The 11,952-nt window shown below is 38.4% G+C and overlaps 1 pseudogene; it reads right to left on the bottom strand.

Moving 5' to 3' along the window:
- Positions 1-2,631: 2,631 nt before the first annotated feature.
- Positions 2,632-2,761, bottom strand: LOC125092581 (uncharacterized; annotated as a pseudogene).
- Between the last annotated feature and the right edge of the window lie 9,191 nt (positions 2,762-11,952).

Here is an 11,952-nt window from a genome sequence, read left to right as displayed (position 1 = left end):
TTATAGCTACAACTGTTCCTCTATTTCTCATCAGATATGATGTCCCTATTGCCCTGCTCCAAGTTTTCATTCTGTTGATAGATACTGATATGCTAAGAGAAACTGTAGAAAATTGCACACATTCTGAAGATTAATCTAATTAAAATATGTATCCAATCATCTGTCACTTCACTTAGATCATATCAATTCTATGACCTTGATAAGTTACTAGCTTTGTGACATTCAGGCAAGTACCTTTCAAGACCTGTTTCCACATCTGTAAAAGAGTGGTGGTAATACTGCGTACTAAAGCAGATGCTTAACATAGATTAACAATTTTAATACCCATACACCATAAAAGAGAAGTATTATTATTGTTGTTGTTGTTTCCATTTTACACAAGAAAGTTGAAACTCAAAGATGTTAAATAAGTTGCCTAAGGATATGCTGTAGAGAAATCAAGATTCCAGTTCAGGTCTCTCTATTGCCAAAACCCAATCAACTATACAAAACAAATAAGACATAATTCTTTTGATTGAATAACAGGAGCTCCAAGGCCTCTCTTCTTCCCAAATATCTAATGTTCTTTCTACATATCTAACATTGAGTCCATCCCTACAGTAATATACGTAGTAACGTTGTTACAAAAATACCTTAGGATGTAAGCTACTAGAAGCACATTTCACAGAGAAAATGAATCAAACTGACTCACTTTTTAAATTTTGCAAAAAAAAATAAAATAAAATGCTACCCAATTTTTTATGTCATAGAGAAAACTCAAACTCATGAGGACAGTCATTCTGGGTGCATCAGAGGATCCCTTGAGTCCCTGATATTCTATCTAAAATGTATGAGTTTTGATCACCAGCTCATTCTTTCTGGGCATAGGATTCCTTTTTTTTTAAAGATTTTATTTATTTATTTGATAGATCACAAGTAGGCAGAGAGGCAGGCAGAGAAGGGGGGAGGCAGGCTCCCTGCTGAGCAGAGAACCCGATGTTGGGCTCCATCCCAGGACCCCAAGATGATGACCTGAGCTGAAGGCAGAGGCTTTAACCCACTGAGCCACCCAGGCGCCCCCTGGGCATAGGATTCTTAACTTTCGTAACATTTGTATAGGATGCATGATCCCCAATGCTTCAGAAAAACCATCGTAAAATAAATTCAATTTCTCTGAAGACTGTTTTTGTTAACTCCTCTTCACCCCATTGATTAAGAAGAGACCCTGCACTAGGGTTAAACATATGACACTTGATTCTGAAAAGATGAGATCAACAGCATTTTACTAGTCACTTACACTCATAGCCCAGGAAAAACTCAAAAATGAATGCTCATGTGATATTACCTCACACCTATTTGAATGGCTATCATCAAGAGGACAAAAGACAATAAGTATTGCACAGATGTAGGAAAAGGAAACCCTTGTGTACTTTTGGTGGGAATGTAAACTGGTACAGCCACTACGGAAAACAGTATGGAGGTTTCTCAAAAAAACAGATCTACCATATGATCCAACAATCCTACTTCTGGGTATATATCCAAAGGAAATGAAAACAGGATATCAAAAAGATATCTGGCATGCACCCCTATATGCATCCCTCTGTTTATAGCAGCATTATGTACAATAGCCAAAATATGGAAGCAGTCCAAGTGTCTATCAATAGATGAATGGGTAAAGGAGATATGGGGTGTGTGTATGAGTGTGTGTACAATGAAATACTATTCAGCCATTAAAATGAATGAAATTTTGCCATTTGCAACAACATGAATGAAGCTAAAGAGTATAATGCTAAGCAAAATAAGTCGTTCAGAGAAAGACAAATACCATATGATTTCACTCATATGTGGAATTTAAGAAACAAAACAAAGGAAAAAAGAGAGAGATAAACCAAGAATCAGACTTTTAACTACAGAGAACAAACTGATGGTTACCAGAAGGGAGGACGGGTGGAGGGATGGGTGAAACTGGTGATGGGGATAAAGGACTGCTCTTATTGTGATAAACACAGGGGATGTATGGAAGTACTGAATCAGTGTATTGTACACCTGAAACTAATATAACACCATATATTAATGACACTAGAATTAAAAGTTAAAACTTAAAAAAAAGATATCTGCCCTCCCATGTTTATTACAGCATTATCCACAATAACCAAGACAAGGAAAAACCCAAGTGCCCATCAATGGATGAATAGATAAAGAAGATGTGATGTATATATATAGGCAGTGAAATATTATTCATCCATGGAGAAGAAAGGAATCCTTCCATTTGCAGCAACACGGATAGACCTTGAGAGCATTACGCTATGTGAAAGAAGCTGGACAGAGAAAGACAAATGCTATATGATCTCACTTAAATGTGGAATCTAAAAGGTCAGATTTGTAGAAACCAAGTAGAACATTGGTTACCAGGGACTGGGAATCAGGGAAATTGCAGAAATATTGGTCAAAGGGTACAAACTTGCAATTAGAAGATGAATAAGTTCTGGACATCTAATGCACAGCATTGTGACTGTAATCAATAATACTGTATTATATACTTCAAAGTTGCTAAGAGATTGGGTCTTACATGTTTTCACCACAAAAATCAAATAGCAACTATGTGACAAGACAGAGGTGTTAACTAACATCGTAGTGGTAATCATATTGCAATGTGTAAGTATAAATCAAAATACTGTACACCTTAAAATTACATAATGTTACATATCCATTATATTTCAATTAGCAATAATCATGCCTTGGATAAACCTCATTGGCTACGATACTGCCACTGCACAAAGTTTACATATCAATTATATTTCAATCAACAAAATGAATGCTGACCTGGCCAACCACTTTTGAAATGGACCTATGAGATGTAAGTTGTGCTAAGTTTATTACATACAAAGCCTTACTCACCACTATGTTCATCTTCATCTAACAAATTCTCTTCTGGTTCTACTTCTCTACTTGTCACCTGTTATATATTTAAACAATTCCTTTCTGTTAGATGCAAACTTGTTGGTTTTGAAGATGGGTAAAGGAGCCATGAACCAAAGAATGTAGGTGGCCTCTAGAAGCCACAAAGGCAAGGAAACAGATTCTTCTCTAGAACCTCTAAAAAAAATGCAGCACTGTGATCACTTAAATTAAGCCCAGTGAAACCCATTTCAGATTTTTATCCTAAAGAACTGTAATATAAATTTGTGTTATTTAACCACTAACTTTATGGCAATTTGTTACAGCAGCAATAGGAAACTAAAACAGTTGACAAAGAATTCTATCGTTCTCCAACATCCTTCCTCCTCCAAAGCTCCTTTCCCTTCCTACATGATTCATGACCTCATTTAAATGCTGGTAACTTAGGGAGACTGATAAGGGAATGGCAATCAGCACAGGTCCCGTTTTAATAGATTTCCTCAGTGAAAATACAAGGACTAAGAAAACATATTTTTCATCTTTTGTTCACTTAAAATTCACTAGAAAAATATTGTGACAGATGGTGTCCCTCATACTGCCTTAACATTCTGGCATGTTCCCTTTAATATATGTCTTATGTTTCCAACTCGGAGAAGAAAATCCAATTACTGTAAAAGCACTGTATTGTTTTTGACAACTTCACTTTGGTACATTTTAACTAAAGAAGAGAGTAGACATAGTGACCAGTGACAGATGAGAACTCGGAGAACTGGAAGGTAATGTACTTTGAGTAAACAGAACAAATACTCATGTCTAAGGCCTGTGAACCACTAATAAGGATAGCATGGGTAGAAGTGCATATATTTTAGTCCCTATGCTTGCTCAGCCCTATTTCTCCAGAGCACATCCCACAAACTGTAACAACTATGTGAATTCTGCAATATGGTTAATATTCCCAGAAAACATCAAATAACCAATCACATCATTACAGTTACCTTTTCCAATGTCTGGTTTATAATGACCCATGTTAGAAGCAAGACTGGGGATTATCACTTCCTTGTTTAAAACTTCAAAAGACATTTTAAAAACATGTCTACAAGAACTACAAAACAGTTTTCTGTTTTGATCTGAACTGACAAGTTATCAATAAGATCTGTTCAGTCAAAATGCACAATCCAGAGACCTTAGGGGTCATTTGCTCAAATGATTTCATCTTCCTGGATGAGGAAATTGAGAGGGGACTTGCCAAAGTCACCCAGCTAGAAAAGGGTAGAACCAGGGCTTGAGCCTGGATCCATAAATTCCTGCCTTTTCCCCCCTGTTTAGGGAAGATGTAATCATTCTTAAAAAGTTTCCTAATAAATGAGAAAGCTTCCTATAATCCCATCATCTAAAATAATTATAGTATTTTTAGTTTCCATACTATATTTTATATATAATTTTTACATAATCATGACTATAATATATGAGGGAATTCAGGACAGTGTCAGTTTCAAAATGCATATTCAAAAATTAGTAGATTCTCCATACAAATGAAAAAAAGGAAATCAGAAAAAGTATCAAAAGTAAATATGGGTGAAGAGTTATATATATTGGGATGAAAAGATTCCTTCTAAGCAGGTATAAAAATCATGGAAGGAAAGTTTTTACTATAAGATTTAGATTTACTATAAGATTTTACTATATGAAAATATTCACTTATTCTAAGTGTAAAAATAAAGCTATTTCAATAAATATAACTGTGAAATTGAGATTACAAATGAAACTCAATCAGCCTGAGCATCAAATATATTTTGTTTTCATTTTAAGGAATCAAGAAAGCTTTAATTCACAAGGATGAGTAGTTACATAAGTTACTACTTCTGATGTTTTCTTTATTTTTATAGCCTGCTTTGCCATCCAGGATAGTTTTCTATTAAACTGATCCAGAAGCTAGAAAAAAAGAGTGGTAGACAATTGTTTTGAAGGTGACTCATCAACAATATCTAACAATAACTCAGAATCTCTAATTACAAGTGGTTTTCTTTGAAGAAAGTCAATGAATAGGTCCTCAACCAGTCTGAATCTTCATTGTTTAACAGCGAATTTTTTTTTCAAACATCTCTAAACACTCTTAGATGTTTAACAATGCCACTTGATAAAATTTCATATTCCTCAGTGGTTGTCTTTATTAAATAGTTCTTCAAAGCTTCAAAAGAATCTAATTCATTTATTTTGATTTTGCATATTGAATAAAATTTGACATCAGTTTCAACACTGACACTTCATTTGCAGTTATATACACAATAATTCTTCAACCCTACATTGTTAAATTGAAGTTATTTCACTCATTAGAAGTTTCACACACACAAAAATACAAGTTGAAGCAACCTTTTCCTAATTTAGAAAGATTCATTTAATGGAGTTACTTATCAAAAAGGGAGGGTTTTGGGTCTCTGGGGTTTTGTGGGGAGGACTTATTTATATTTCTTGCCTAATATGAAATAGTCATACCCTTGGCTCAATACAGTCAAAGAACTTCAGCATGAAAAATAAATTCTGGAACCCACTGTCCACATCATTAGAAATAACTGACAAATGTCAAATTAGTCAAAGTCTTCATGAAAACAACAAATTAGATGCCATGATTTTTACATAATTTTGAATCTTATCAGATGGGGAAAACACCTGTGAGGGAAAAGAAAGAAGGAGCTAGATGAGGTAGGGAGGGCCTCCCACCATGACACAGGTCTGAACATTGTAAAGGAAGAGGTAAGGAAAGAGAGGTAGGGAGAGTTTATGAGTTCAGTCTGATTCTAGGAAAATTCTGACCAGGCTAACAAGGAATCTTCTTGCCAAAGGCTTTCGTTACAGGAATCCTGCATCTTCTAAGAATGGACCTGCCTCAGTATCTTGGCCATGCTCAGTCATTGACAGAGAACAAACATGAGAAGCATGACCTTGGCATAAATTTAGTAATGGATTTCAGAGCATAGCAGCTGGAACTGTCTCTATATTCTTCTCTCTGCAGTAGGAGATCTCTGAAGTACATTTTCATGACTGAGAAAGTGGTGGCATGTAAGGACAGAGAGATAAGAGGGCCAGATCATGTAGGTCCATGAAGGCTATTGTAAGGATTTTGGCTTTTACTCTCAAAGACAAGGGAACCATTGGAGAGTTTTGAGCAGAGTAGTTAGGGATTTAAAATAATGAGTAATGAGTTAAATTATATTTGGCTCATTTAGGGTATTTATGTGATTTAAATTAACAGGAATATTCTGTTATGTTGCGAATAGATAAAGGGGATGAAGAGACCGCAGGGAGACAAAAGCTATCTCATTAATTCAGGTGAGACACAATGGTGACTATGACTTTAGCAAAGGAAGTGGTTAGAAGGGGGTGGAGTCTAGATATATAATTTAAAGAACAGTTGAATAGCATATGAATTATATTTCAATAAATGTATCTTTAAAAAGAAAAAAAACGAAGTACAGTCTACTGGATTTGCTTATGGATTGAATGTGAAGTGTGAACAAGAGGAGTCAAGGATGGTTCAGAGAGTTTTAGCCTGAGGAACTGGAAAAAGAAAGTTTCCATCATCAGAGGTAAAGAAGACTGTGGGAGGAGCAGGTTTGTGGAAGAATTATCCAGTTTCTGTTGGAATAAGCTAAACTGGAGATGTTCAAATAGAGAGGTCAAGTTATATATATTGGTCAGAGGAGAGATCCAGGCTAAAGACTGAAACTTTAAAAGTCATGGTTGTGTAGATGGTACTTAATGTTATGAAGCTAGATAGAATTACAAGGCAATTTCGATGGAATAAGTGAAGGTTAGAAAATGAACCCTAGGACACTCAACAATAAAAGGCCATTAAGAGGAGAGATCCAGGCTAAAGACTGAAACTTTAAAGTCATGGTTGTATAGATGGTACTTAATGTTATGAAACTAGATGGAATTACCAAGACAATTTAGATGGACTAAGTAGAGGTCAAGAACTGAACCCTAGAACACTCAACATTAAGAGGCCGATAAGAGGAGAGATCCAGGCTGAAGATTGAAACTTGAAAGTCATGGTTTTATAGATGATATTTAATGTTATAAAATTAGATGGGATTACCAAGGCAATGTAAATGGATTAACTGAAGGCCAAGAACTGAACCTGAGAGCACTCAACATTAAGAGGCCAGTAAGATGAGGAAGAACCAGCAAGTATACCGAGAAGGAGCAAACAGTGAAACTAGAAGAAATGTGGTGACCCAGAAGCAAAGATAAGAAAATGTTCCAAGTGTGGCCACCCATGTCAGATAGTGTTGCTAAGTCAAATGATATGACAACAAATTTGACCACAGATTTCAAAACACGAATGATCTCGACAAGAGCAATTGCAAAGAGGGTAAAATCTTCAGTGGAGTGGATTTCAAAGAAAATGTAAGGAGAAGAATTACAGACAGTACAGAAAACTGTCTTGAAGAGTTTTTCTTCAAATGAGAGCAAAGAAATATTCTGGTAGCTGAAGGGCTATGTTAAGCCAAATAAAGGTATCTCTTCCCATCTACTATGAAGTAACTGTCCTTAAATGGTGTTTTACAGGACTGGGGGGACAAGATGGCAGGGAAGTAGGAGGAGATAGATGCCTTTTCAACCTGTACCCTAAAGTGAGCTGATTGCCTACCAAAGAACTCCGATCACCCATGAAATCAGCCTGAGATCAGAATTATACCCATCTGGATCTCTACAGGGGCAGAAGATGCCAGTGGGCAGGTAAAGCAGAGTGGGAAAGGCAACTGACATCGGAAGATAAACAAAGGGGGAGGGAGCCACCAGAGGTGACCGGTTGGAAAGTAATACCCCTAATACGAGCGAGAGTGCCCTGCGTCTGGGGACCAGCATTAACTTGGAGACTGGTTGAAAGCACTCTAAAAGAGCAAAAGATCACGGGGGAAATTGTGGGAATCTGGGCGGCTAGGGACAGGGGCTTAAGTCCCCGGTCCCAGGACAGCCTCCCCCGGCGCGGAGCCAGAGAGAGTGCGGCGGAGAAACCAGGTCTTGGTCCCTGAGCCACCAGCGTGCCCAAGATTGCGTGGGTTCTGGCCCCTGTGAGGGGATGGGAGCCACCGGACAGCAGAACGCGCGAGCCCTGCTGCAGAGCCTGAGACGCGCGCGCCCCTCCTCCTCCCCGAGAGAGGTACAGAGGCCCAGCCGGTGCTCTTTAACACGCGCCATTGTTTCATCAGAGCCTAAGACGCGCGCCCCAGACTCTCCCCTGAAAGAGGTGCGCGCCAGCCGGCCGCTCTTAAACCCAGAAAGACCAGGCACTCCCAGCCCTGGCCGGCAGGAAAATCTCAGTGTGTGATCCCTGCTTGGAACCTCTCTGGTGGTCTGCAGCTGCCCAAACAGCCGCCACTGCCGTGGTTTTGGGGACAAACAAAAGATCCTGTGTCCCCAGGGACCGTGACTCGGAACCTGCTCTGCCAGCGGCCAAGGGGGGATTTATATGGGCTCTGCAGCACCCACAGAAGAACAGACTGAGGCTTCTCTCTGAGAGGGAGGTCAGGGTGCAGTTTGCTTTCCTCTAAACCTACAAAACCATCAAAGCGGTCAAGGCCAGAGGAAAAAAAAAAAAAAAGGTGAACAAACATTAAAACCTCCAGAGAACAAAAGCCTGAAAAAAACGGTCTCCTCAGAGCCCACCCCCTTGAGGGGGACTGGAGGCCATAACTCAGGAAACATAATTGACTGAAAACCCACGTGGCGGGCCCCTCCCCCAGAAAACTAACCAGGAAAGAAAAAAAAAAAAGACTACAAGAGAACCACCGCCACTACTTCATAGGACAACTTTTATTTTTAATTTGTTCCCACTATTCGGGCTCATTTTTTTATATAGATAATTTTTTAACCTATTTACCATCACAGCAAGCTGTCCAGTACATCAAATTCCATAATAACCTTCTAACCTGAACTTTTGATACATACACCTGTGTTTTTCTTTTGCATTTCTATTTTTTGAATTTTTTTAAATTTTAGTTTAGTTTAGTCTAGTTTATTTCTTTTTAATTTTTATTTTCTAATATTCATATAGAGTTAAACTTCAAAGTAATCCCCTTTCCCCAATCAATACTACCCCTATAGGTAAACCAATTTTTAATCTCCCTTTAGCCTAGGAAAGTTGAGTCCTTTAACAAAGATATCAAGATACATCCAGGAAGAATCAAAACAACCTTCCTCGCCCACACTGAGAATTTATAACCCATTCTCCCATCTTTTTCTTCCACCAGTGTTTCTGTGTTTTTGTGTTTGTCCTGATAGTATATAAATCTTACACTTGGGGTTCTTTTCGACAAGGTTCTTCCTTTATTTGCATATATATATTTTTTTTCTCTTATTATATACTTTTATCAGTCTTTTTATTTGTCTGTTTTTGTTTGTATACCTCATAAATCTTACCTTGGGGCCCATTGGGGCTGAACCTTCTCTTTCATCTTCCCTTTCTTTCCTGTCTCTCTCTTTTTCTTTATCTTTTCTTTTTTCTCTCATTTGTGTGGGGAATCCTGATTGCTCAGAAGCGTTCCAGGATGCACCCAGACTGCACCATGGTCGATACAACCAGCTACATCCGTTCAGTCATCTCTCACCAAAATGACTAGGAGGAGGAATGCCCAACAGAAGAAAAATACAGAGGATGGGCCTTCTACAACAGAGCTAACAGCTATCAACATAGACAATATGTCGGAAAGAGAATTCAGGCTAACAATTATCCAGGCAATAGCTAGGTTGGAGAAAGCCATGGGTGACCAAACGGAATTGATTAGGGATGAACTGAAAGCGACCAGAGTTGATGTTCACAATACTAGGGCAGAGCTAAAAGCTACCAGGAATGAGGTTCACAGTGCTCTCAATGAGTTCCAATCTAATCTAAATTCTCTCAAAGCTATGGTAACTGAGACAGAAGATAGAATTAGTGATCTGGAGGACAAACAGATAGAGAGAAAGGATCAAGAGGAAGCCTGGAACAAACAGCTTAGAAGCCATGAAAACAGAATCAGGGAAATAAATGACGCCATGAAATGTTCCAACGTCAGAATTATTGGAATCCCTGAAGGGGAGGAGAAAGAAAGAAGTCTAGAAGATATAGTGGAGCAAGTTCTTCATGAAAATTTTCCCATTCTCACGAATGGAACCAGCGTTCACGTACTAGAGGATGAACGGTCTCCACCCAAGATTATAGATTCCAGAAAAACATCAAGGCACCTGATAGTCAAATTGAGGAATCACAATTGTAGATATAATCTCTTTAAAGCCGCTAGGACAAAGAGGCTCCTTACTTACAGAGGAAAGCCCATCAGAATAACGTCAGACCTGTCCACAGAGACCTGGCAAGCCAGAAAGGTCTGGCAAGATATATTCAGGGCACTAAATGAGAAGAACATGCAGCCAAGAATACTTTATCCAGCAAGACTGACATTCAAAATGGATGGAGAGATAAAGAGTTTCCAAGACCAGCAAGGCTTAAAAGACTATGCAACCACCAAGCCGACACTGCAGGAAATATTAAGGGGGGTTGTATAAAAGAGGAAAAATCCTAAGAATAGCATTGAACAGAAATATAGAGACAATCTACAGAAAGAAAGACTTCAAAGGTAACACAATGTCAATAAAAACGTATCTATCAATAATCACTCTCAATGGGAATGGCCTAAATGTGCCCATAAAATGGCACAGGGTTGCAGATTGGATAAAACGATAGGACCCATCCATATGTTGTCTATGAGAGACCCATTTTGAACCTAAAGATACACCCAGACTGAAAGTGAAGGGATGGAGAAGCATAGTTCATGCCAATGGGCCTCAAAAGAAGGCTGGGGTAGCGATTCTCATATCAGATAAATTAGATTTTAAACTAAAGACTGTAGTCAGAGATACAGAAGCACACTACATAATTCTTAAAGGGACTATCCACCAAGATCATCTAACAATTGTAAATATCTATGCCCCCAATATGGGAGCAGCCAATTACATAAGAAAACTGTTAATCAAGATAAAGAGTCATATTGATATGAATACATTAATAGTAGGAGATCTTAACATGCCTCTCTCAGAAATAGACAGATCATTGAAGCAGAAAATCAATAAAGAAACAAGAGCATTGAATGACACATTGGACCAGATGGACCTCATAGATATATACAGAACATTCCACCCTAAAACAACAGAATATTCATTCTTCTCAAGTGCACATGGAACCTTCTCAAGAATAGACCACATACTGGGTCACAAATCAGGACTCAACCAATACCAAAAGACTGAAATTATTCCCTGCATATTCTCAGATCACAGTGCTTTGAAACTGGAGCTCAATCACAAGGAAAAGTTCAGAAGGAACTCAAACACCTGAAAGCAAAAGACCACCTTGCTTAAGAATGCTTGTATCGGGCGCCTGGGTGGCTTAGTGGGTTAAGCCACTGCCTTTGGCTCGGGTCATGACCTCAGGGTCCTGGGATCGAGTCCCGCATCGGGCTCTCTGCTCAGCAGGGAGCCTGCTTCCCTCTCTCTCTCTCTCTCTCTCTGCCTGCCTCTCTGTCTACTTATGATCTCTCTCTGTCAAATAAATGAGTAAAATCTTTAAAAAAAAAAAAGAATGCTTGTATCAACCAGGAGATCAAAGAAGAACTGAAACAATTCATAGAAACCAATGAGAATGAAGACACTTTGGTCCAAAACCTATGGGATACAGAAAAGGCGGTCCTAAGGGGGAAATACATAGCCATCCAAGCCTCCCTCAAAAAAGTTGAAAAATCCAGAACACACCAGCTCTCTCTACACCTTAAAGAACTGGAGAATCAACAACAAATCAAACCAACTCCACACATAAGAAGGGAAATAATCAAGATTAGAGCTGAGATCAATGAGGTAGAAACCAGAGATACAATAGAACGTATCAATGAAACTAGAAGCTGGTGTTTTGAAAGAATCAATAAGATCGATAAACCATTGGCCACACTAATCCAAAAGAAAAGAGAGAAAGCCCAAATTCATAAAATTATGAATGAAAAGGGAGAGATCACAACCAACACCAAGGAAGTAGAAACAATCATCAGA

This window comes from Lutra lutra, chromosome X (genome assembly GCF_902655055.1).
Source record: "Lutra lutra chromosome X, mLutLut1.2, whole genome shotgun sequence".
Lineage (NCBI taxonomy): Eukaryota > Metazoa > Chordata > Mammalia > Carnivora > Mustelidae > Lutra > Lutra lutra.
The sequence above is the reverse complement of the archived record's forward strand: the minus strand, read 5'-3'. Positions and strand labels throughout refer to the sequence as shown.